The 27,779-nt window shown below is 42.4% G+C and overlaps 1 long non-coding RNA gene across 1 annotated transcript; it reads left to right on the top strand.

The window, feature by feature from the left end:
* Nucleotides 1–6,777: 6,777 nt before the first annotated feature.
* LOC129653827 (uncharacterized) lies at nucleotides 6,778–24,678 on the top strand. Its single transcript, XR_008715224.1, has 3 exons — nucleotides 6,778–6,918; nucleotides 7,191–7,448; nucleotides 24,535–24,678. It is a non-coding gene; the product is annotated as an uncharacterized LOC129653827 (long non-coding RNA).
* Nucleotides 24,679–27,779: the final 3,101 nt, after the last annotated feature.

Here is a 27,779-nt window from a genome sequence, read left to right as displayed (position 1 = left end):
ACACCGAAATCAGATTGATTATATTCTTTGCAGCCAAAGATGGAGAAGCTCTATACAGTCAGCAAAAGCAAGATTGTGAGCTGACTGTGGCTCAGATCATGAACTCCTTATTGCCAAATTCAGACTTAAATTGAAGAAAGGAGGGAAAACCACTAGACCATTCAGGAATGACCTAAATCAAATCCCTTATGATTATACAGTGAAATTTAAAGGACGAGATCTGATAGACAGAAGTGCCTGATGAATTATGGATGGAGGTTCATGACATTGTACAGGAGACAGGGATCAAGACCATCCCCATGGAAAAGAAATGCAAAAAAGCAAATTGGCTATCTGAGGAGGTCTTACAAATAGCTGTGAAAAGAAGAGAAGTGAAAAGCAAAGGAGAAAAGGAAAGATATAAGCATCTGAATGCAGAGTTCCAAAGACTAGCAAGAAGAGATAAGAAAGCCTTCTTCAGTGATCATTGCAAAGAAATAGAGGAAAACAAAAGAATGGGAAAGACTAAAGATCTCTTCAAGAAAATTAGAGATACCAAGGGAACATTTCATGCAAAGATGGGCTCGATAAAGGACAGAAATGGTATGGACCTAACAGAAGCAGAAGATATTAAGAAGAGGTGGCAAGAATACACAGAAGAACTGTACAAAAAAGATCTTCACGACCCAGATAATAACGATGGTGTGATCACTCACCTAGAGCCAGACATCCTGGAATGTGAAGTCAAGTGGGCCTTAAAAAGCATCACTACAAATAAAGCTAGTAGAGGTGATGGAATTCCAGTTGAGCTATTTCAAATCCTGAAAGATGATGCTGTGAAAGTGCTGCACTCAATATGCCAGCAAATTTGGAAAACTCAGCAGTGGCCACAGGACTGGAAAAGGTCAGTTTTCATTCCAATCCCAAAGACAGGCAATGGTAAAGAATGCTCAAACTACCACACAATTGCACTCATCTCACACGCTAGTAAAGTAATGCTCAAAATTCTCCAAGCCAGGCTTCAGCAATACATGAACTGTGAACTTCCAAATGTTCAAGCTGGTTTTAGAAAAGGCAGAAGAACCAGAGGTCAAATTGCCAACATCTGCTGGATCATGGAAAAAGCAAGAGAATTCCAGAAAAACATCTATTTCTGCTTTCTTGACTATGCCAAAGCCTTTGACTGTATGGATCACAATAAACTGCGGAAAATTCTGAAAGAGATGGGAATACCAGACCACCCGACCTGCCTCTTGAGAAACCTATATGCAGGTCAGGAAGCAACAGCTAGAACTGGACATGAAACAACAGACTGGTTCCAAATAGGAAAAGGAGTATGTCAAGGCTATATATTGTCCCCCTGTTTATTTAACTTATATGCAGAGTACATCATGAGAAACACTGGGCTGGAGGAAGCAAAAGCTGGAATCAAGATTGCTGGGAGAAATATCAATAACCTCAGATATGCAGATGACACTACCCTTAAGGCTGAAAGTGAAGAGGAACTTCACTGGAGCCTTTTGATGAAAGTGAAAGAGGAGAGTGAAAAAGTTGGCTTAAAGCTCAACATTCAGAAAACGAAGATCATGGCATCCGGTCCCACCACTTCATGGGGAAACAGTGGAAACAGTGTCAGACTTTATTTTTGGGGGCTCCAAAATCACTGCAGATGGTGATTGCAGCCATGAAGTTAAAAGACGCTTACTCCTTGGAAGGAAAGTTATGACCAACCTAGATAGCATATTCAAAGCAGATACATTACTTTGCCAACAAAGGTCTGTCTAGTCAAGGCTGTGGTTTTTCCAGGGGTCATGTATGGATGTGAGAGTTGAACTGTGAAGAAAGCTGAGGGCCGAAGAAATGATGATTTTGAACTGTGGTGCTGGAGAAGTCTCTTGCGAGTCCCTTGAACTGCAAGGAGATCCAACCAGTCCATCCTAAAGGCGATCAGTCCTGGGTGTTCCATTGGAAGGACTGATGCTGAGGCTGAAACTCCAATACTTTGGCTACCTCATTCGAAGAGTTGACTCATTGGAAAAGACTCTGATGCTGGGAGGGATTGGGGGCAGGAGGAAAAGGGGACGACAGAGGATGAGATGGCTGAATGGCACCACCGACTCAATGCACATGAGTCTGAGTGAACTCCGGGAGTTGGTGATGGACAGGGAAGCCTGGCGTGCTGATGTTCATGGGGTCGCAAAGAGTCAGACACGACTGAGTGACTGAACTGAACTGACAACTTTGCTTAAGTTGTTTCTCTTAATTTTCACAGCCTCCCTAAGGGGCAGATATTGTTACCATCCTGAATTCACAGATGAATAACACAGCTTTGTTGGGTGATATGATGTGCCCTAGCTTTTGCTGCCAGTAAGCGGCAGATCTCAGAGCTCTGAGTGCAGGTCTGCCTTGGATTCGGCCCACCAAATAGCACTGCCTCTCAGGTTTGTGCACCTGAGCTCATTTGAGATAGGCTGTTTGGAAACTTTTTATAATTTGACAGTATTGTGTAGAGATCTTTTCATGTCAATGAGTTATAAAATATTTCCTTACCATGTTTGATAAATTAACATTATTACCTTGAATACTCTCCTAACATTTATTCAATCAGTCTCTTAGATTTAGATTATTTCATATTCGCTCTTCCTATTATAATTAAGATTGTAATATAAATCGTGGTACATTGCTGGTTCTGCTGAATTGCTTCCTTAGAATAAATTCCTGAAGGTAGAAGTGCTAGTCAAAGAGAATACATATTTTAAGGTTTTTGACATATGCTGAAAAATTGCCCCATGAAAGGTCTTAGTCATTTATACAAGAACAACCGGTGCATGGGCTTCCTTGGTGGCTCTGTGGTGAAGAATCCATCTGCCAATGCGGGAGACAGGGAGTCAATCCCCGATCTGGGAAGATCCCACATGCTGTGGAGCAGCTAAGCTCATGCACCACAACTGAGCCTGTGCTCGAGAGCCCATGAGCTGGACTGCTGCACCCTGTGTTGCGACTGCTGAAGCCTGCCTGCCTACAGCCCACGCTCTGCAACAAGAGGAGCCACCCGTGAGAAGCGCATGCACTGCCACTAGAGAAAAGCCAAACGCCACAACTAGAGAAAAGCCAGCGCAGCAATGAAGACCCAGCACAGCCAAAAATAAAGAGATCGGTTAAATAAAATAAAAAAGAACAAATAGCTTAGGAGAGTGCCCACTGCTCACACCCTTCAGATAAGTGAGTATTGGCATTTCTTTTTTATTTTTTGGATTCTTGCTGCTGCTGCTGCTAAGTCGCTTCAGTCGTGTTCGACTCTGTGCGACCCCATAGACGGCAGCCCACCAGGCTTCCCCATCCCTGGGATTCTCCAGGCAAGAACACTGGAGTCGGTTGCCATTTCCTTCTCCAATGCATGACAGTGAAAGTGAAGCCGCTCAGTTGTGTCCAACTCTTAGCGACCCCATGGACTGTAGCCTACGAGGCTCGTCCGTCCATGGGATTTTCCAGGCAAGAGTACTAGAGTGGGGTGCCATTGCCTTCTTATTCAGTTTGAATGCTAATTGCCTATTTGTATTTCTTCTTTTGTGAATCCACTGTTCGTATTTGTAGCCTATTTTTTTCTGTTAGAAAGTTTGCTTATTTCTTCATCGGAACATAAAGTCTCTGGGACTTCCCTGGCAGTCCAGTGGTTAGTACTCTGTGCTTCCACTGTAGGGGGCAAAGAGTTCGATCACTGGTCCCGAAACTAAGATCCCAAAAGCCAAGTGATGCTGCCAAAAAAAGAATATAAAATCTCCTTTTTTACAATGAAGATTCCAATCCTTCAGGTATCATATTGTTGCAAATTTATTTTTCCAAAGTTCTTACCATTTATAATTTTGCCCTTTAAAAGACATTAAGTATGTTGGCATATTAATGTTTGTTTCACTCTGTTTTTTAATTTTTATATTGAAGTATAGTTGATTTACCAGGTTGTGTTAGTTTCAGATTAGAGCAAAGTGATTCAGTTATATATACATGTATACATGTATTTATGGGCTTCCCAGGTGGCGCAGTAGTAAAGAATCCACTGACCAGTGCAGGAGATGCCAGAGACACAGGTTTGTTTCTGGGGCAGGAAGATCCCCTGGAGAAGGGAATGGCAACCCACTCCAGTCTTGCCTGGAAAGTCCCACGACAGAGGAACCTGGTGGGCTACACGCTATGTGATCGCAGAGTCGGACATGACTGAGCACACACACGCACACATATATTCTTTTTCAGATTCTTTTCCATTATATGTTATTACAAGACATTGAATATAGTTCCCTGTGCTATGCAGTAGACTTTGTTGTTCGTCTACCTTGTATATAGTAGTATATACCTGTTAATCCCAAGCTCCTAATTTATCCCTCCCCACCCCCTCTTCTGTTCTTTGGTAACCATCAGTTTATTTTCTGTGTCTGAAATTTTTCACATCTAGTATTCTTCAATAATACTTTCATAATTCAATTTTTTCACTTTATGGATAACTCACTGTAAAATTCTCAGATTTCTGCTTAATACTCTGGAAAAATATGCATCCAATTTGATTATAAATCAATTGACTCCACATTTGAGGGATGGAGTCAATTATTGTTGTTTGTTTTAAATTAATGGATTGTTTTTTGAGCCCTTTAAGTTTGCAGAAAAATGTTGCAGAATGTAGAGAGTTCCCATTTACCACCCCACTCCCATCCTGGCCTGAGCCCCCCCCACCTATTATTAACATTTTGCATAATTGTGGCACATTTGTTACAATTGATAAGTCAATGTTGATACATTATTATTAACAAAAGTCCATATTTTACACAAGGGTTCACTCTTTGTGCTGTACGTTCTTTGAGTTTTGAGAAATGACATATCAAATGACATATGTCTACAATTAGTTTCATGCAATAGTTTCACTGACCTAAAAATTCCCTCTGCTCCACCCACATTTTCATCCCTTCCTTCCCCATAACTCCTGGTAACTGCTGATTTTTTTTTTTTTTTTTTTTTTGCTGTCTCCATAGTTTTGCCTTTTTCAGAATATCATAAAGTTGGAATCATGCACCTGCAGCCATTTGAGACTGGCTTCTTTCATTTAGTAACACACATTTAAGTTTCCTCCAAGTCTTTCTGCAGAGAAGGCAATGGCACCCCACCCCAGTACTCTTGCCTGGAAAATCCCATGGACGGAGGAGCCTGGTAGGCTGCAGTCCATGGGGTCACTAGGAGTTGGACACGACTGAGCGATTTCACTTTCACTTTTCACTGTCATGCATTGGAGAAGGAAATGGCAACCCACTCCAGTGTTCTTGCCTGGAGAATCCCAGGGACGGGGGAGCCTGGTGGGCTGCCATCTCTGGGGTCACACAGAGTCGGACACAACTGAAGCAACTTAGCAGCAGCATCAAGTCTTTCTGCAGACTGATAGCTCATTTCTTTTTTTCCTCAGTCTATGGGATTTTCTAGGCAAGAATATTGGAGTGGATTGCCATTTCCTCCTCCAGGGGATCTTCCCAACCCAGGGATCGAACCGCAGTCTTGAAAGGGTGTTGTTGAATCATTCGAAGACATCGGGATTCTTGGCCCCCAGAGGAGAAGAATTCAATCCAGGGCCAGAGATGAGGCTTGATCGCTCAGAGCTTTTGTGTAATAAAGTTTTATTAAAGTATAAAGGAGATAGAGAAAGCTTCTGACATAGGCATCAGAAGGGGACAGAAAGAGTACCCGCTTGGTAGTGTTAACAATGAAGTTATATACTCTCCAATGAATCCAAAGAATGTCTGGAGGTTGTAAAGACCTCATCAGACCTACTCCCATAATTTACATTTTAAGATAACAGAAGGTTTAATCCAGAGACTGTCCTTAGGCAAGATACATTATTGTTATATAATCCTAAGGAATGTGGAGAAAGAAAAAAAGTTTGTCCTTTCTTCCTCCTTGAGAATTCCAGACCCCTCTCTCCTTGGGAACCCCTAGACTCCTTATCAACCTGCCTAGGAACTGACTCTCTCAGCCTCTTGCATCTCTGGCATTGCAGGCAGATTCTTTACTGTTTGAGCCATTGGGGAATACCCATTTCTTTGTACTGTCAAATATGATTTCACTGAATGGCTGTACCACAGTTTATTTATGTATCCACCTGTTGGGCGTCTTGGTTGCTTCCAAGTTTTGGCAATTATAAATAAAACATCTATAAATATTTCTGTGCAGGTTTTTGTGTAGACCAATTTTTGACTCATTTGAGTAAATATCAGGGAGTGTGAGTTCTGGTAACAGTATGTTTCATTTTGTAAGATTTATCTTATTTTGATTGTAGTGTTTATGGTTAATTTTTTTGTATTTCATTAAATAGCACAACACTGTTCCAATTACTTTCTTGATAGAAATTGTCTTTGAATTTGTAGAAGATGAAACCTCAACAACCATCACAGACTGATGGGAAATCTGGAGAAACCAAGTTTATAAAGACATTTCTCTTTCCTCCTCTGTTCTTGTTTTCTAAAAAAGCCAATATGGTCATGGGTAACCAATTAACCTGATTTGCTGAGATGTGGGACTTTTAGTGATATAACCACCTTGTGACTGGTTACAGCAATGTGGTTCTAGATGATAAAATACAGTGAAAATTGGATTCTGGGAATTCAGCTTTTGCTTTGGAAATTCTGTCAGCCAGGCAATTGTAAGATAGGGCAGTTGTTTGTGTTACGGTTCTGTGATTTTATTGTATTTATGTTTTGGTCTTAAATTTACTGGTGATACGGGCCTTGTATGAATGAAGGAGTACTCTGATGGGCTTTATTAACTGCCTGGATCTTTGGATAATAATGGAAACTTATTTTTTTCTTCGAATCAATTCTCTGGGTTGCCAGTTCATCCTGATTTGCCTGAAACTTTCCTAGTTTTAACACTGAAAGTCCTGCATTCCTGGAAACTCCTCAGTCTTAGGTAAGTGAGAAGGGTCTTGGGCCACCTTCTTTTGGGTAGTTTGCTTGATTCTCTGCCTGTAGGATTTTGACCAAAGGAGTGACATACTCACAATACATTTAAGGGAAATTTTTCTAGTGTGGCAATTAGAACTGGAATGAAGTGAGGTTAGAATCAGGAAACCCACCTTCAAACAAGGCAGCAAAAGCCTGAACCCGTTTAGAAATGGAGAGGAAGGGGGAAGGACTTAGAGGATATTCTCTAGAACACTAGTTTTTCTTCTTCTTGTTTAGTCGCTGAGTTGTGTCTGACTCTTTGCACCCCCGTGGACTGCAGCACGTCGAAATCACAGCCTTATCGTGGTGAAGGGCCTCGCATAGCTCAGTGAAGCTTTGAGCCACGCTGCGCGGGGCCACCCAAGACGGACAGGTCACAGTGGAGAGTTCGGACAAAATGTGGTCCACTGGAGGACGGAATGGCAAACCAGTCCACTATTCTTGCCGTGAGAAGCCCATGAACAAGAACAGTATGGAAGTGCTTTTTAATGTGAGGTAACTGCTTTTCTGAAGTTCATGAATAACTCTTTACCACAACTGCAGCAGCCTCTTTTAAAATTCTCTGTCGTTTCAGTTCTCTAATTCATTTCACATTATTTAAAACCCCTTTTGAATCCTCCCCCGCCCCCTGCCTCCCTTGACCTAGACCTCCCTTGAAGATGTCTTTCAACATCCTCACTTACTGAGGCTCTTTTTTTTTTTTTTAATCCTGGTCACAGTGCTTCTTTCTCCTCCCTCCCTCCTCTCTATGTCCTGGATTCACGCAAACAGTGCCCAGGCAGAAGATCAACCCAACATCCCAAGTTCCCAGTTTCATGCCTTCCTCACACCAGTGCCCTTTGCCATCAGCTTACCTCAGGTACTTTCGTTCTCCGCCGGGATTTTGACATCACCCACATGGCGCCAACCCTTACACTATGTCAAGTCTTCTCTGACCATCTCTTTCCACTCCAGCTTCATTCCTCAGCTTTTACGATGATCTCATTAAGATCTACAATTCCTTTGTTTTTCTGTTTCTTTAAAATCTGTCAGTCTGGGCTTCCCTGGTGGCTCAGTGGTGAAGAGTCCACTTGCCAAAGTAGGGGACATGGGTCTAATCCCTGGTCCGGGGCGATCCCACATGCCACAGGGCAGTTGAGCCCAAGGGCTGCAACTCCAACTACTGAGCCTGTGTGCCCTAGAATGTGTGCTCTGCAGCAAGAGAAGTCACTGCAATGAGAAGCTTGTGTACCACAGCTAAAGGGTAGCCTCTGCTCGCCACAGTTAGAGAAAAGCCTGCCCAGCAATGAGGGCCCAGCTACAGCCAAAAATAAATAAATAAAATAGTAAATTAAAAAAAAATGTTGGTTAAAAAAAAAAATCCATCAGTCTTCTGGTTTCAAGACCCTCTCTATGCCCAACAATCCAGAGAGGTTAAATGGCTATGCCTTTCTAGAGATATGAGAAATTGGTAAATTTTACCTTTCTTTTAGTGTCTAGGAAAAGTTTTCAGGCTTTTGCTGAGTCTGAAGCATGTCATTTTGAAGACTAACATTGTATGGAAGACCTTAGAGATATTGGTTAATTAATAGAGAGTTTTGGTTGAGAGAGTACCAACTATATTAGCTTTAACAGTACTTTCTTTTCCATGAATTGTTTAGAGTAAAAGAAAACAAAGAAGAGAAGGTAGCGATCCAGCAGCCTAAAATTTCTTAAGAATTCTTGGGAAATGACTTATGCTGTTGTTGGCAAAAATGGCTTCCTTTCCTGGAAAAGAGAGGAAGAAGGGAGTCGGTCATCAGATACTTGCGTTAAACCGAACACGCAGCAGTGGGCGCGTTGCCGTGGAAAGATGCTTCGGGCGTGGCTGCTGTATTCATTTCCTACTATAACAAATGGCCACATGCGGGGTGGCCTAAAACAATCACCCAGAGATTAGACGGTTCTCTCACTGTTCCGGTGACCAGAAGTCTGAATTCAGTCTCACTGTGTTGAAATCAGTTTCAGCAGGGCCGCTTTCCCTGTTGGAGAATCAGTCCTGTGCCTTTTCCAGCTTCCAATGACTTTCAGCATTCCTAAGCACGGGCTGTGCCCCTCTAGTTTTCAAGGCCAGTAGCTTCAAATCTATTTTCACATCACCTTCTCTGAGTGTCAAACACCCCTCTGCTGCTCTTTATAAAGACGGTTGTGATTGAATTTAAGACTCACTCTGAGAACTGATAATGTTTTAGCCCTTTAGCTCAGACAGCTAAGAATCTGCCTGCAATGCAGAAGACCCAGGTTTGATCCCTGGGTCGAGAAGATCCCCTGGAGAAGGAAATGGGTACCCACTCATTAGGTATCCTTGCCTGGAGAATCCCATGGACAGAGGAGCCTAGCGGCTACAGTAGGTGGGGTCACAAAAAGTCAGACACAGCTGAGCGACTTTCACTTCACTGATAATTCAGGGTGATCTCCTCATCTCAAGATACTTAACTTAATCACACCTGCAAAGAGCCTTTTTCCAAATAAGGCAACATTTTTCAGGTTCCAGGGATATCTTGGGGTGGCCATTATCTATCCTGTTTGAGCAGCCTTGTTGGGCAGGATGGAGTTTCGCAGAATCAGTAGGCAGAAGACAGATGGGGTGAATCTTCCAAGGGCACCAACCCTAAAGTTAGTTCCATTTCCTGCAAATAACCACAATAGGTGAGGTCAATATATTGGATCTGGGAGAAGGAAAAGACAACAACCATGAGGGAACTAAGGCATAGGTTTCGTCTAGAGCTTGTCTCTATAGCCTGTCGTCTAGAGCTTGAGCGTTCTGCATGTGGGCTGTGGGTTGCAAAATTTTAAAGTTGCTGAATACTCAACTGAGAATGTGCCTGAGATGGCAGAACTCAGAAGTGGAGACCACAACTGTGGTCTAAGACAAGAGCCAGAGGCACAAGTGGCTCAGAGGTCACTGGTGGAAGCTATAGGGGGAAGCTCCAGCAGAAAGGTTCCTGATCTTGTCAACAGCCACAAGTGAAGTGGAGAGTATTCAAAAGATAAGGACTTTGGGGACTTCCCTGGTGGTCCAGTGGTTAAGACTCTGCTTCCACTGCAAGGAGCACAGGTTTGATCCCTGATGGGGGAACTAATGTGCTGCATGCCTTGAAGTGCAGTCAGAAAAAAAAAAAAGGAAGGAAAGAAAGAAAAGACAGGGACATTGATGGCACAGAGAATCTTCAGCTTTAACAGCCTGTCTACTGATTTAATGCTAGTTATTGATTATATTCTACAGCTTCCCAGGTGACACAGTGATAAAGAATCTGCCTGCCAGTGCAGGAGATGCAAGAGACATGGGTTTGATCCCTGGGTTGGGAAGATCCCCTGGAGTAGGAAATGGTAACCCACTCTAGTATTCTTGCCTGGAAAATTCCATGGGCAGAGGAGCCTGGTGGGCTACAGTCTGTGGGGTCGTAAAGAGTCGGACATGCCTGAGTGACTAAGTACACACACACACACACACTGATTATATTCTACAAATTAAGCTTTTTGATAACCTTGTTTAAAGTGGCCTGGCAAGGGGTTGAGCCAGACCTGCCTGTCTCTTCCTGTACTATTCTCGGGAGTGTAGGAGGGGGAGTAAGCTGATAGGGGTGATAACCTTTAATATGTGACTAGTGAGTAGAGAATTTCATGGAAAGAGTGTGCCAAATATAGCTGTTGTGGGTGTATACAATTCTGAAGGCTGTGTCTGCATCTGACTAATTTGGGGGATTTATAAGGATGGTATATTTTTCACGAGCTATCCCTGGTGACACAATGGTAAAGAATGCACCTGCCAACACAGGAGACGTGGGTTTGATCTCTGCATCAGGAAGATCCCCTGGAGGAGGAAATGGTAGCCCACTCTGATATTCTTGCCTGCGAAATCCCATGGATGGAGGAGCCTGGCAGGCTACATTCATGGGGTCCAAAGAGTCAGAACTTAGCGACTGAGCATGCATATTTTTCTCAGAGAGGACAGAGTCTTTTAGAAGGTTCAAGTAGTTGAGTGTGAAAGGTTCAGTGTGGGTGGGGACAGTTGCTTTAGCCACCTCTCCCCACCAAAAGCAACCGGAGTGGAAGCCCAAGCTCTTAATTCAAAGGTCTTCAGAGATGACTGAGCTGGAATTCCCCAGCCACAAACAGGGGAAGCCTCAAGTGGTGGGTAAGGGCGAAACTCTATGGGTGATGCTGAGGTTTTCATCCAGGTCTCACCCCTGCACTGGGCACTTCCCCCAGAGAGAGGCCCTGTCTCAAGAGTGAGGGCCGTGGGCTGTTTCTTGCTGCCTTCAAAAGGGCTCAGATATTTTCTGAGTAAGATGGAGAAAGCTTTGACTAATAAGTGAAGCGGAAAGGGGGCTGTGCTAGGACAGTGATGGATCCCCTGTCGGGACATTCCAACCATGAAATTAAGAACAGGGGAGCTAAAGCCACCAGGAGGGTAGAGGAGGAAGACACAGGAGACTCGGCTTTGGGACAGTTTATGAACTTCATCTAACATTTGGTGGTGGTGTCACTGAGTTGTGGCCTATTCTTTTTGACTCTATTGACTGTAGCCCACCAGACTCCTCTGTCCTTGGGATTTCCCAGGCAAGAATGCTGAAGTGAGTTGCCATTTCCTCCTCCAAGAGATCTTCACGACCCAGGGATTGAATCTGCGTCTCCTGCATTGGCAGGTGGAGTCTTTACCACTGAGCCACCTGGGAAGCTTTCCAATCAGTTTAGAGTTTGATTATTCTGTCTGTAGGTAGTAAGTTGCAAAATTTCAATGTTGCTGAACACTCAGTGAGAGTGTGTTTTAGACTGCAGAACTGGAAGTGCAGCCCACTGAGCTGAGCTCCCTGTGCTACAAAATATATAGCAGCTTCTCACCACCTACCTGTCTTACACATGGTAGTGTATATATATCATCGCTACTCTCTCAATTCATCCCACCCTTCCAGCAGGGAGAGTATTTTCAAGATTGATGTGAAAATTATTAATAAAAATTGCACAGTACTTTACAGATCAGATATGTAAAGGGCCAAGAGTATGATTGGTATTCACTACATGCAAACCTCTCTTCCCTAATACTAACTAATAAATCCTTTTTAAAAAATTGTTTATTTAGTTGTACCAGGTCTTGATTGTATCACATGGGATCTAGTTCTCTGAAAAGGGATCAGACCCAGGCCCTCCACAATTCAAGTATGGACTCTTAGCCAGTGGACCACCAGGGAAGTCCCTATAAATACTTAAAAAAAAACAAAAACAAGAAATTAATTCATATCACTTTGAAAATATGTATATAGAGGGCCTGGTACGTAAAAGAAACTCAACAAATTCTTGTCAAATAAATGGGTATTTCAAAACAGGATCACAGATGCATGTTGATGTATGGCAAAACCAATACAATATTGTAAAGTAATAAAAAACAGGATCACGAACTAGACAAGATGCAGGTGATCACTTTCATACTTTACAAGTGGGATTGAGATGCTTTCTTGCCCCCAAACACCTCCTCTCTCACTTGACTTGAAATTCTCATTATTAAGATCATGACATAGGATTGTACTTCCAATAAGAAAGTCATTAGCCATGAGTGGTTATCAAGCACTAAAGTGTATCTAGGGCAGCTGTGGAAATAAATATTTAATTTCACTTAATTTTAACTTAAATTTATATAGCCAAATGAGGTTAATGGCTACTGGATTGGACAAAAAGGTTATGGAACAGTTTCATTATCCCAGAAAGTTCTGTTGAACAGCACTGGTGTGAGGCAAGGGCAGGCAATTTTTTTGTCTGAAAGGCCAGATAGTAAATATTTTAGATTTTGTGGAACATATGATCACTGATACAACTACTCAGCTTTGCTATCGTAACGTGAAAGTAGCCACAGATGACATGTAAGTGGATGAGCACGACTGTGTCCCAGTAAAACTTGATGGACACTGGAAAAACAGATCATGACATAGAGACCATCATTCATTCCATCAGCAAACACGATTGAGAGACCCACTGCACGCCAGTTGTGGTGTTACAAAGACTAAGTCACATGTTCTTATCCTGAGAGGGTTCATAACTTATAGAAGAAACTAACCATGAAAGCGAAATGGTTATGATGCTGTTTGTTAATTGCACTGATGAACAAAAGTAAGGCTATTTCTTCCCAGAAATTTATAGCTAATATGCATAAATGTTATTCATAAATGAGTCTTCTAAGGTTCTTCCACTAGCATATTAGTAAAAATTGTGTTGATCGAATTCAGACATTTTAGGTTTAGGCTTTATGCTTTTCCTTTTCCTGGAGTTCTCTTCTCACCTGGAAAACTTATTTATCCTTCAGCATACAATTTAAACCTTTGACATGAAGTCCGCTAACACTTCCAAATTCTTATCATCTTTTCATACGCAGCAATACTCCTTGGGTTCTTCTTTATTCTGGCTAGTCAATAAAACCTTGGAGAAAAGCTTGGCAATTTTGTATATCTGAGTCCCATTCAGATTTATTAAATTAGGTAGGAAATAAACATTTGTAATTTTAAAAAATTCACAGATGGTTCTAATGCTTGGATGGAGAATCTCTGATCATAGCTCTTACTGTAGCATAACAAAGTAGAATATGAATTACTGGGGTGGAAAGGCTGTACTGGGTTTCTCCAGCTTGAAGCGTGTTATAAGCACTCAGTAAAAGTTGGTTGAATATATTGAACAAATTAGTTAGCAGAGAGAGCTGGAATGTATATGATGTGGAGGAATGAGTTTTTTTTTTTTTTTTAAAGGTTGGTGGTAATGGACCTTTACTCATTTCTTCTTTTAAATTTATTTTTAATTGCAAGATAATTGTTTTACAAAATTGTTGGTTTCTGCCATACATCAACGTGAGTCAGCTACAGGTATACATATATCCCTTCCCTCTTGAAAGGACTCTTTCTAGAAGGGCAGAACAAGGGTGGTGCAGATGGGTGGCATTGAATGAGGTATGAGCCCAGAAGTGGCAGTCTAGCGTGAATAGAGTCTCAAGGGCTCTAGAAGAAAGACAAGTATCAAAGACCAGCGCAGCTTGGTCAACATTCCTTTGACACGAGGTTGCCTCACAGGAGGAAACAGACGGTATTTGAATAACCTTCTACTCAGGACTGGGAGACAGACATTGTATCAGATGCCCTTCCTGGGAAGCAAAAGATGCTGACAAGAAGGGGTTTAAAATCAAGCAAACACCCAGCTGAAAAATGTTCATAGAACAACATGGCCATTAAAGTGGATGGCTGCCTCTTGTGAGTGCTCACTATGTGCCAGCCTTTTCACTTCATAAACATGACTTAATCGCAAAGAATTACTGTCACCCTTGATAAAGGAATGCCACCTTGGACAGTATAAGTAACTTGTTCAAGGTTATACAGCCGTACGCGTTGGTAACTAGATTTGGACCCAGGTTTGGACGCCTCCAGAACTTGTGCTTCGTGCATTCCACCACACAGACCCTTCCTTCAAATCCATCCTTCACGTAGCCTCGGGCCTACGTGATTCCCTAAAATCATGGCAAATTTTACCATGTCTTCAAAGCTCGAAACAATTCCTCAGCTCTCCAATGCCTTGCAGAATGTGTTAGAAAATAGAGTATCTGACAGAACAAAGTAGAGAGTAATTGAGTGGGGTGGGGTTGACATTGATTTCCAAAAGCAGCAAGTTAACTTGACATGTTCTTTGAGAAAGTAAAGAACATAGAGTAGAAATAACAGAACAACATTAAATCTAGACCTGAATTGTTTATGGGGGGGGGGGGACCTCCAGATTCACTTCTATACTTACCAAAGCTTTACTTCGAACTTCTCATGATTACGCACTACACAGAGAACCTGTGAGATCTGCTAGATACTAACTTTTCAACAAATGGAATGGTAAGATTGTACCGTGCTTAGTCGTTCAGTCGCGTCCAACTCTGCGAACCCATGGACTGTAGCCCACCAGGCTCCTCTGTCCATGGGATTCTCCAGGCAAGAATACTGGAGTGGGTTGCTAGTCCCTTCTCCAAGGGATCATCCCAACCCAGGAATTGAACTGGGGTCTCCTGCATTGCTTCCTTTGTTTCCTGCATTGGGCTTCCTTTGTAGCTCAGTCAGTAAAGAATCTGCCTGCAGTACAGGAGACCCAGGTTCGATCCCTGGATTGGGAAGATCCCCTGGAGAAGGAAATGGCAACCCACTCCCGTATCCTTGTCTGGAAAATTTCATGGACAGAGGAGCCTGGTGGGCTGCAGTCCATGGGGTCACAAAGAGTCGGGCATGACTGAGCAACCAATAGTTACTTACTCCTGCATTGCAGGTGGATTCTTTACCAACTGCTCTATCAGGGAAGCCCATGGTAAGATTAGAAAGGTGCAGTTAACCAGGGTGAGCTGTTTTTACTCATAACATTTCTGACACTAAATTTATGGGTTTTTTTCCTCATACCAACCAATTCTCTGGACACCAACTGGGTGTCCCATGATTCATTCTATTCTGACACTAGCTTATTTGGAGTTAGTGATAGACCCACAGGTTTCAGAGCTCAGTCTCACAAGACTGCCCTCACTTCAGACACCAGTCACAAACATCAGGTCACCTGTACTCCTGATGGACCAGCTATAAACTGGGGCTTCCCACTACTATCAAGCTCAATAACTTGCTAAAATGGCTCACAGAACTTGGGCAATCACTTTCCTTATGTTTGCTGATTTATCATAAAGCATACAAATAAACAGCCTGATGAAAGAGTACAATAGCGCGAGATGCAAAAGTGTCCCCAGGGCAGGAGCTTCCATCCCCGCGGAACTGGAGTGGGCCACCGTCTCAGCACCCTGATGTGTTCACCAACTTGGGAGATAGCCACACCACATTTTTTAGGAGTTTGTGTGTGTGTGTGTGTTCAGTCACTCAATCGTGTCCAACTCTGTGACCTCATGGACTGTGTAGCCCACCAGGCTCCTCTGTCCATGGGGTTCTCCAGGCAAGAAAACTGGAGTGTCCATTACCTCCTCCAGGGGATCTTCCTGACCCAAGGATCAAACTTGCATCTTCTGTGACTCCTGCATTGGCAGGCCGATTCTTTATCACTGAGCCACCTGGGAAGCACAGAAGTTTTTAGGAACGTTTCATTATGTAGGCGTAATTGACGAAACCACTGGCCATTGGTGACTGAACTCAAGTCTTAAGCCCTTCTCCCCTGCCTGGACGTTTGGGGTTTGGGGCTGAAAGTTCCAAGCGTCTAATCACGTCTTGGTCTTTCTGGCCACCCCTATCCTGAAGCTTTCTGCAGGTCCCCAGTCACCAGTCATTTCACTACATACAAAAGATTCTCATCTCTCTAAGGAGCTTGTTCTAGGAATAGGGCACAAAGATCAAATACTTTTAAAAAAGAATTGTTGGGACTTCCCTGGGGGTCCAGTACTTGTAAATCCGCCTTGCTGTGCAGGGGACATGGGTTTGATTCATGGTTGGGGAACAAAGATCCCACGTGCCCCGGACCAACTAAGCCTGAGCACCACAATTTCTGAGCCGGTGCATCCTGGAACCGGTATGCCACAACTAGAGAGTCCACAAGGAAAGATCTCACACAATGCAACTAAGAGACCTGATGCAGCAAATAAATACATTGTTAAATAATAGAAGTATTTTTAAAAGAATTACTATCATTGTTATTATACCACAAGGAATACCACTGCAGAAAAAGAATACTGCTTCCTGTTCTCTAGTGATGTTAAATATGAGGGAATCATCCTGAAATCTGAGACAGACAGTTCATGGAAATTACTGCAATCATAGTACAGGTTTAAATGCCTGAATTTATTAAATGTTGAAATGGTTTATGGTCAACATTACATCACATCACAAGGTGCTTGTGCTGTGGAAAAAGGGTAATTTAGGAGGCTTTGCAACTTTCAGCAGTTTAGTCTTCACTTGAAGTTTGTACTTCCTCCCTTGCTTTTTATATTACGTGGACTTGTCTCATGATGGCACCATTGTGACATGTGTGCAGGCTGGCCACACCCTGCTCAACTGTTATGTTTAAAGCCTTCTCTCCTGGTGGACTGGACTAAAGCTTATCTGATTGCCCCTGACTGCAGAATGGCAGTGAATAGTGAGGCTTCTCCCCCAGAGGATTCTAGCTTGTTATTGCCCCCATTAATTTGAGCCACCTATCTTCAGAGACAATTGGTAACTCACACATGCCTACATACAGATTTGTGAGCAGCTCTGTATGGTTCAAACTTATGTTTGACAGTCACCTCAGCCACTGTTTCTGGATTACTATTGTTCCGGAGTCATACCACTTACTGCTAAACTACTTGTGTTCTTTTGTTTTACTCAGTTCTTCTGGGGCGGGTGGGCTTCTTTTCTATTGTTTTATTTTTTAATGCATATGATGTGATTTGCCTAAGACAATTGAAAAAAAAAGTTTAGTTTTACATCTGAATGGCTTGTAAATAATATGATTTTAGTTCACATTTATTAAATGAGTGAATTTATTAAAGAGAAGAGTGAGTTCTTGTGAGTTTGTATGAAATCCATTTTCTTGTCCCTTACACTCAGGCAGAGTTCCCTGGTGGCTCAGTGGTAAAGAATACACTTGCCAAGGCAGGAGACTCAGGTTCAATCCCTGGTTTGAGAAGATTCCCTAGAGAAGAAATGGAAACCCACTTAGTGACTAAACAACAGAAACAACAAGAGACTCACATAACGTGAATATCTCAACAAAAGCATTTCTGTGCTCGGAAATTAGCAGCGAGTTCATATCCTTTGCTAAATTCTTATTGAGGACTTACTGTGGGTCAGATACCCCTGGGGAAGTGCTTACAGGACATGACAAGATGCTGTATGCCTAGTTAGGAAGAGAACAAGTTTATCACTTTTCTGTTTTAAATCCTTGAAAGGCTTCAGGTCTAAGGCTGAAGGAGCCCAGAAAGGGGAGAGGAGGCTTTAAGAAATCACACCGGGCTGTCCTCTGGTCCTCTATTTTGACCTCTTTGCTCTGCTTCATGTTCCATATTAACTACTTCTTTTTTTTCTCTCAAATTTGAATTAATCTTGAATTCACACCTCCCCGCCCATCCCAGGTCCCAGGCCATCGCTTTCAAATCCTCTTAGTTCTATTTTTTGTACATTATAAGGAAGTCTCACCCCACCCAAAACCAGACCCAGCCTCTGGAACTGTAGTCCCAGAATGACATCCCTGATCCCACGTGCCTGGGAGAGTTCAGATATGCTCCAAAGCTTTGAATTAGAATTCCTTAGTTTAGCACACAAGCCCGTTTTAGATCTGACACCTGCTCTTCTTTGTAGCTTTGTCGCTGGCATTTCTTCAACTTGTATGTTACGTTTCAGTCGTATTGAATTTCTTGAGCAGTTTCTGGAGCAAGTGATTTAATTTCCCATCTCAGTGTTTGCATGTGGCTTGTTTCCTTCTCATAAATAGCTCATGTCTCACCCCAGCTTCCTAACTATTTCTTTCTCTTAACCTCAAAGTTAGTTTCCAGGGTCCAATCTCCTAAGAAGTCCCTGTCTGATTTTAGGTATTTTTTCCTCTAAGCCATAGCATTTATCAGATTGCTTTACTTACCTGTATCTCACCTGCTCCTAGATTTTTAAAGAGATTACTATGTCTTATTAGCTTGTTATAAGCACTCATGAAGTGACTATTGAATAAATCAATGAATGAATAAGTGAATAAATGGATTTACTAGTACATCTATTTTTCAAAATCTTCTAGGAGGTAGATGTAAGTATGAATTGTAAACAAACAATAATACTACACTTCAATATGGAAGGTGAGAAATTGAGAGGTCATCAATTAAAAAATCATGTCTAGTCCTTTTTTGCTAGACATGAGCAAGTGTCTAATAAGTGTCCACTGCTGAATCAAGATATATCCAAATGTCACCAAAACCAATAGTTCAGTCAAATATAAGGTTCACCAGTGAGTTAACAATTATTGAGTTTTTATTGCATGCAAATCACAGCTTAATCTATAAGAATGTCATGATTTAGTGAGGAAGAATATATAAAAATAACCCTGAGACAAGGCAGACTGTGACAATAATATTAGGGTTTCAAATAGCATTCTATAGGATTCTCATGGAAAACAGGATTAATTCTGATCAGAATTAATTAAGTCAACAACTTACGAGATGTGCACAGACTGAAAATCAGGACAACCTGCTAATTAATGTTGAACCAGAATAAATAGTGGATGGAGTAATATCTATTTTGGTTATTTTGCTCTTTGATGACCTTAAACTCTGGGTGATAAGAAAGCAAGTGAGTAGAAGGAAGTATGGCAGGACCCAGAGGGGAGGAATTTATTCTTACAAAAGAAAGAGAAGCAGAACCATTGGCAGGAGAACAGGGGGTAGCATTTTCTTGAATCTCTTTCATTCTAAGAATAGGAAAATGAAGGGTAAAGAGCCAACCATGGAACCAAAGGGAGGCTCAGCATCAAAATAAGGAGGAAACAAAGAGAATAGAAGCAGGAATAACTTGTTTGCAGGGGAATTCTGCTCTGGTGCCGCAGATTATAAAACGCTGATACCAGGAACATTTTAGTGATGATACACATAAGAGGAAGCACGGTTGTGATAGAATTCTAAGGGAAACAGTTTGTTATCGTGGTCGCTGTCAGAATTGTTCACCAATACTCTCTCTCTATTAATGCACACTGGAATATGTGCTTTCCACCTCTTCGGAAGATTAATGTGGCTCTGTGACTTTCTTTGGACAATATAATGTGAGTGGAAGTGACAAACATGTACAGTGAATGAGAAGGACTTTTTCAGCCACTGAGACTTTGATTGTAAGTGTAAGTTCACTTATTTTACTAACACAAGTACCCAGAGATGAAAAGATTGCTAACGTTTTTGCAAAGAGAGAGAGAGATTGTAGTACTGTAAGTCAAAGGAGTACCATAAGAGATGTAAACACTACAATGAAAGCTAAAATAGATGTTCTGGGAATTGTAAAAGACTTATAATAATACTCTTTTGGTTTTCTAATACTTTATCTGTATGTCTCTCTCTTTGTAATATTCTTCTTCATACACAGCATTCACTCCTACGGTTTCAACTACTGCCTCAGAGTGAATGACTTAAAAACTCTGTGTATCTGGTCCTGACAATCATATTCCCATTTCTAACTACCTACAAAGACATGTTCACTGTAGAGGATTTTCAGTGAAACTATTCAGACATCAGTTCAGTTCAGTTGCTCAGTTGTGAGCAACTGACTCACGACTGAGCTCTGCAGTTGCTCTGCAACCCCATGGACTGCAGCATGCTAGGCCTCCCTGTCCATCACCAACTCCCAGAGCTTACTCAACTCATGTCCATTGAGTCAGTGATGCCATCATCCCCTTCTCCTCCCACCTTCAATCTTTCCCAACATCAGGGTCTTTTCCAGTGAGTCAGTTCTTCTCATCAGGTGGCCAAAGTATTGGAGTTTCAGCTTCAGCATCAGTCCTTCCAATGAATACTCAGGACTGATTTCCCTTAGGATGGACTGGTTTGATCTCCTTGCAGTCCAAGGGGCTCTCAAGAGTGTTCTCCAACACCACAGTTCAAAAGCATCAATTTTTCAGCACTCAGCTTTCTTTCATTCAGACATGTTCATGTCTAAAAATGAAACTATGAAACTCCCCAGCACACCAATCTTACCTTTCCACTCTTGGGGGCAACCCTGGATTGCTTTCTCTTCTTTTCTTCTTTATTTCATTTCTTCCTCAAAATGTCTCCCAGATTTCAAAATGTGCTCAGCTCACACCTCACCTATTCTGATCCAAACTTACTTAACTAACACCTATCCACTGTCACCATCTAACCTCCCCGCACCAATATATTCTCTTAATAATCCATCCCGCCCACTGCTCCCAGACCACTCTTCCCTCCTCCGGGATCCTCTCCTACCCGTCAGTCTTGTGTCCTCCAGAACATGCCCATCCAGCTTCCCGTCTGCATGTTAGTTGTGCCATACACCACTCCACTCATTCCTACCTCCCTACTTGACTGAATATTTTCCCTCCAACTCACACTCCAACTCACAAGTGTGCTCAGGTTTATCTTCCCAATCAAAAACCCCACCCATCTGTAAGAGTCATCTTAAATTCCCTTTTATTTCTCCCCTGAAGGCTTACCCAACAAATGCCACCCAAGCAGTTCTCTTTTTTTCAGCCACATGGCACTTAGTGACAGAGTTCTAAGTTCTAAATCATACAGAATCCAATTTCATGGTTGAGGTTCAGAGACTGGGCCAAAGCTACAGCTAATTAATGACAGAACTAGATCACATGTCTCCTGGCCTTAGTTTTCTTTCCACTAGACCTTACTGCCTTTTCTTTACCAACTGATGTATTTTAGAGTTTAGTTCTATCCAATCTTTTACTTTGATGTGTATAAATCACACATCTATGATTAGATAACAAGTAGTTTAGGAATGTTGAGCTCAATCTATATTAGGTGACAGGCCCTTATTTTTAGGTTTCTGAGCCTGAGTTTCAGAGTAAGTTTGAATTATAGAGCTAAGTCATTAAATCAATTAGTTTTGGAACAATTGGGAATCAACCATGAATACAAACAGAACACGGGAGAAAAAGTAAGACAATAATTTAAGGTCAGAACCTTAGAAGACTAGAGTCGGGAGACTTTAAGGTGATGCCAAAGTACAAACTTGTTGATTGAATTACAGATACTCAGAGAGTTATAGGTTCCTTGGGCTTCCCAGATGGCGCTAGTGGTAAAGAACCCACCTGCCAATGCAGGAAACATGAGATGTGGGTTTGATTCCTGGGTCAGGAAGATTCCCCTGGAGAAGGACACTCCAGTATTATTGGCTGGAGAATCCCTGGGGACAGAGGAGCCTGGCAGGCTACAGTCCATAGGGTTGCAAAGAGTCAGACACGACTGAAGTGACTTAGCGCAGCAAGCATTCCTTATTCAATTCCTAGAAAAGAGGGAATAAAGGGAAGGAAGGAAAAGAGACTCTCATCAGAGAGAGTCAATCTCAAATCTCAAATCTCCTGTCCAGCTAGAGAAAGTGAAAGTGAAAGTGAAGTTGCTCAATCTTGTCCAACTCTTTTTGACCCCATGGACTGTAGCCTACCAGGCTCCTCCCTCCGTGGGATTCTCCAGGCAAGAATACTGGAGTGGGTTGCCATTTCCTTCTCCAGGGGATCTTCCGGAACCAGGGATCGAACCTGGGTCTCCAGCAGTGCAGGCAGACACTTTAACCTCTGAGCCACCAGGGAAGCCCCCAGCTAGAGAAGGTGATCCTAAAAGAGGACATCAGTTGTAGGAAAGCCTGATTTATAAAAATTAAAGCATCATGACATACAACAGCATGTTGGTTTCAAGAATACAACATAACGATCCTATATTTGTGTGTATTGCAAAGTGATCGCATATTGGTGATTTGCCATAAGAACAGCCAGCCAGGTAGTGGTAAAACTGGGCTCAAAGTCAAGTCCTGGCTCTAAAGTCAGCACTTTTTCCACTGAACTGGGCAGCTTCTCTCTGCTATGTGAAAGGATAGGCCTCAGAGCTCTGCAAAGCCTGTCAAGAGCATGATTTCATGAATATATTAGATAGCCACACACAATTCAGTCACTCAGTTGTGTCTGACTCTTTGTGACCCTGTGGATTGCAGCATGCCAGTCCTCCCTGTCCATCACAAACTCTTGGAGTTTACTCAAACTCATGTCCATTGAGTCAGTGATGCCATCCAACCATCTCATCCTCTGTCGTCCCCTTCTCCTCCTGCCTTCAATCTTTCCCAGCATCAGGATCTTTTCCGATGAGTCAGTTCTTGGCATCAGGTGGCCAAAATATTGGAGCTTCAGCTTCAGTATCAGTCCTTCCAATGAATATTTGGGACTGATTTCCTTTAGGATTGACTGGTTTGATTTCCTTGTAGTCCAAGGGACTCTCAAGAGTCTCAAGAGTCTTCTCCAAGCCAAATCCCCTCCTCAAATCTGAGCTCACAGAGCACTTCATTCTTTACAATAATGCCTGGATGTGTGCCTGGGATATTTTAATCCTTTGTCTAACTCTAGCATGGCTGTAACCTTCAGGGAGAGGGGCCATGTACTGACCTTGTGCTAAGATTCCAGAAACCCTGCTGACTCAAATGGCTGTAGGAAGAAGGCAGAAAGAAGGATGGGTCTCCTTTGTTATGGGTAACACTCACAGCTTTCTGGGGAACTTGAAGTAATGCAAATTTTCAGAAAAAGACTGTCACCAATTAAAAAAAAAAAAAGATGGGATTATGACACAGAAAGAGATGATTTTGACCAGGAGGAAGTGGCTAGAGCAAAGGAAGACAAAAGGAAATTTGGTATAACAGGTTCAGTTTTGTTAAGGCTGCACTTTTATTTAAACTGAAGACTGTTCTTCCCTGGTGGTCCAGTGGTTAAGAATCCACCTGTCAATGCAGTGAAAGCATTAGTCACTCAGTCATGTCTGACTTTGTGCAACCCCATGGACTGTAGCCTGCCAGGCTCCTCTGTCCATGGGCTTTTCCAGGCAGGAATATTGAAGTGGGTTGCCATTTTCTTCTCCAGGGGATCTTCCCAACCCAGGGATATCACCCAGGTCTCCTGCATTACAGGCAGATTATTTAGCCATCTGAGCCAATGCAGGGGACACCAGTTCTATGCCTGGTCCACATGCCACAGGGCAACCAAGTTCACGTGCCAGCACTACTGAGCCCATGCTCTAGAGCCGGGCTTTGTAACAAGAGAAGCCAGTGCCAAGAGAAGCCTGCACACTGCAGCTAGAGAAAATCTGAGAGCAGCGATCAGACCCCACACAGCTGCAAATAATAAATACATAAATAAAAATAAATTGATGGTAGACAAATGAAATCTTTTTAGACTGCTACTTCAGGAAGATAAACACAGAATGAACACTTTACAGAAATATTCTGGCAGTAGAATTAGCATGCTGCTACTGCGAAGTCGTTTCAGTCGTGTTCGACTCTGTGCGACCCCATATGTGTCCTCCTAAATAGGGCTTCCCAGGTGGCGCTAGTGGTAAAGAACCCAGCTGCCAATCCAGCGAGACGAAAGAGACTTGGGTTTGATCCCTGGGTCAAGAAGATCCCCTGGAGGAGGAAATGGCAACCCATCCAGTATTCTTGCCTGGGAGATCCAATGGAGAGAAGAGCCTGGCAGGCTGCAGTCCATAGGGTCACACAGAGTTCGACACAGCTGAAGTGAATTAGCACAGTGTCCTCCTAATATTTTGCCTCAATAAATACTAATCTACAGGTACAAATCCTGTGCTAGACACTAGGGATATGGAAATAAATGATTGATCCTTGATCTCAAAGAATGGTCAGTACAGCAGAAAAGACTTAAGAAATCAACAGGCAGTAATGGGAAAGACTACTGCTTTCCATGTACTGGTTGCTAATAGAAGACAAGAGAAAGCTCTTACATCCCTCTGGGAGAAATCTTTACGATGACAATTGTAGATAACTTATTCGTGAGCACTGAAACCTGACAGGCAGTCTGCTAAGAGCTTTCTGTGGGTTATGTCATTTGATCCTTACAATAATGTAAGTACTATTTTATTATTCTCATTCTTTAGATCCAAACCTGAGACTTAGAGAAGTGAAGTAACTTCCTCAAGGTCACTGCTGCTGCTGCTAATTCGCTTCAGTCGTGTCCGACTCTGTGTGACCTGGTAAATGGTAAATTGAAGATTTCCCAAGGAGAAAATCTGGGCTAAGTGTTAAAAAAGTAATAAATAAAAAGAATTGAAAGGAAAGAAGGTTGTTGAAGGGGGGAAATGGTAGAGTGTATTTTGTGCAGAAATAACAGTAGAAAAGAGACTGGTTAGAAAATAAGAGCAGATTGCAATTGAAGAATTACAAGCGCTTCGATGTTCCTGGAGTGTTCCCTGCTCATGGGGGAGCAGAAGTGAAGCTGGAAAGATAAGCACAGGTCAGATGACAGTGAGCCCTCATGTCCTGCAGGTGTTTGGACTTTATCCTGAAATTGCTGAAGGACTTCTGAGCTCAGTGAGAGGAGGAGAGGGTAGCATGATTTAAGAGAACAGCATTGAAACATATACATTACCGCATGTAAAATAGATAACCAGTGTGAGTTTGATGCGTGAAGCAGGGTACCCAAAGCCAGTGCTCTGGGACAATCTAGAGGGATGGGGTGGGGAGGGGGGTTCAGGATGGGGGAGACACATGTATACCTATGGCTGCTTCATGTTGATATAGGCAAAAACCATCACGATATTATAAAGTAATTATCCTCCAATTAAAATACATAAGTAAAAATTTTAAAAGCCCTTAAGAAAAGGAGAGTAACAAGTTATTAGAGAAACGCAAATCAAAACTGGAGTCACTAGCCATCTGTTTTACATACGGTAATGTGTATATTTCAATGCTACTTTCCCAATTTGTCCCGCCCTCTCCTTCCCCGACTGTGCCCACAGGTCCATTCTCTGTCTGCATCTCTATTCCTGCCCTACAAAGAAGTTCATCAATCTCTAAAGATTCCATACATATGCGTGCCTGGTGCTCTGTGACAACCTGGAGGGGTGAGATGGGGATTGGGGGTTGAGGGAAGTCCTAGAAGGAAGGGACATATGTATACTTATGGCTGAATCACGCAACACTGTAAAGCAATTATCCTCCAATTAAAAACTTAAAAAAAAACTACAATCAGATACCACCTCACTCCAGTCAGAGTGGCCATCATTACAAAGTCTACAAATAACAAATGCTGGAGAGTGTGTGGAGAAAATGAAACCCTCCTACACTGTTGGTGGGAACATAAATTGCAGCCGCTATGGAAAACAGTATGGAGGTTCCTAAAAAGACTAAAATGGAGTTGCCATATGATCTAACACTTCCACTCATGGGCATATATCCAGACAAAGCTATAACTTAAAAATCTACATGCACCCCTATGCTCATAGCAGCACTATTTACAATAACCAAGACGTGGAAACAACCTAAATGCCCATGAACAGATGAATGGATAAAGAAGAAGTGGCGTATTTATACGATGGAATGTTACTCAGTCTTAAAAAGAATGAAATAATACCACATTTGTAGCAATATGGATGGACCTAAAGACTATTGTCGGAGAAGGCGATGGCACCTCACTCCAGTACTCTTGCCTGGAAAATCCCAAGGACGGAGGAGCCTGGTGAGCTGCAGTCCATGGGGTCGCTAGGAGTCAGACACGACTGAGCGACTTCACTTTCATGCATTGGAGAAGGAAATGGCAACCCACTCCAGTATTCTTGCCTGGAGAATCCCAGGGACGGGGGAGCCTGGTGGGCTGCCGTCTATGGGGTCACACAGAGTTGGACACAACTGAAGCGACTTAGCAGCAGCAGCAACAAAGACTATTGTACTAAGTGAAGTAAGTCAGAAAGAGAAAGACAAATACAATATGATGTCACTTACAAGTGAAATCTAAAATATGACACAGTGAACTTATCTACGAAACAACAACAGGCTACAGACATGGAGAACAGACTTGTGATTGCCAAGGGGAAAGAGGGGTAGGGGAAGGAAGGATTAGGAGTTTGGGATTAGCAGATGCAAACTATTATGTATAGGATGGATAAACCACTAGGTCTTACTGTATAGCACAGGAAATTACATTCAATATCCTATGATAAACCATAATGGAAACAAAAATGGAAAAAAATACATTATATAATATATATGTGTGCCGTGTGTGCTTATTCACTCAGCTGTGTCTGATTCTTTGCGACCCCATTGACTGTAGCCTGCCAGGCCCTTCTGTCAGTGGGATTTCCCAGGCAAGAGTACTGGAGTGGGTTGCCATATATATAGTGTGGTGTGTTAGTCACTCAGGAGTGTCCAACTCTTTGTGACCCTATGGACTGTATCCCGCCAGTCTCCTCTCTGTCCATGGAATTCTCCAGGCAAGAATACTGGAGTGGGTAGCCATTCCTTCTTCATGGGATCTTCCTGACCCAAGGATGGAACACGGGTCTCCTGAGTTTCAGGCAGATTCTTTACCATCTGAGACACCAGGAAGGCCCCTAAGCCCCTACATATATTTGTGTGTGTGTGTGTGTGTATGTGTATAAAAGCTGAATCACTTTGCTGGTACAGCAGAAATTAACATAACTTTGTAAATCCAACTATACTTCAATAAAAGAACAATGCAGCAATGACAAAATATTATTATAAGCTGAATAGTGGTTTCCCAAAGATGTTGTAATCCTAATTCCAGGAACCTGTGAATGTGCTACCTTATATGGCAAAATCACTTTACCGTTGTGATTGAGTAAAGGTCTTGAGATGTGGAGATATCCTAGATAATCAGGGTGGGTCCAGTGTAATCAAAAGAGTCCTTGTGAGAGGAAGGCATGTGAGTCAAAGTCAGAGAGGGAAGTATGCCAAGGGAAACATAAGTCAGAGAGAGAGAGACAGATTGGATTTGGAGGTGGAAGAAGGGGCCATGAGCTAAGGAATGTAAGTAGCCTCAAGTAACTTGAAAAGACAGGAAAGTGGATTCTCCTTTACAACTTCCAGGAGGAATGTGACCCTAACTGACATTTTCATTTTAGGCCTGTAAAACTCCTTTTGGATTCCTGAACTCCAGCACTGCGAGATAGTAAATTTGTGTTGCTTTAAGTTACTAATTTTATAGTAATTTCTTACAGCAGCAAAAAGAAGCTAATATATTACAACTATAATTTAAAAAGTGACTTAGCAGCAGCAGCAGCATTCTGTACAAAATATCACATGTTCATTAACCCTAACTCCAGGACCAACTTCATGGATGTTTAACCTATGCAGTTACACAAACCCTACACTTAGGAGCAATCTG

Source organism: Bubalus kerabau, chromosome 5 (assembly GCF_029407905.1).
Source record: "Bubalus kerabau isolate K-KA32 ecotype Philippines breed swamp buffalo chromosome 5, PCC_UOA_SB_1v2, whole genome shotgun sequence".
In the NCBI taxonomy this organism is placed as follows: domain Eukaryota; kingdom Metazoa; phylum Chordata; class Mammalia; order Artiodactyla; family Bovidae; genus Bubalus; species Bubalus kerabau.
Note: the sequence above shows the minus strand (reverse complement) of the source record. Positions and strands in the feature narration are given on the sequence as shown.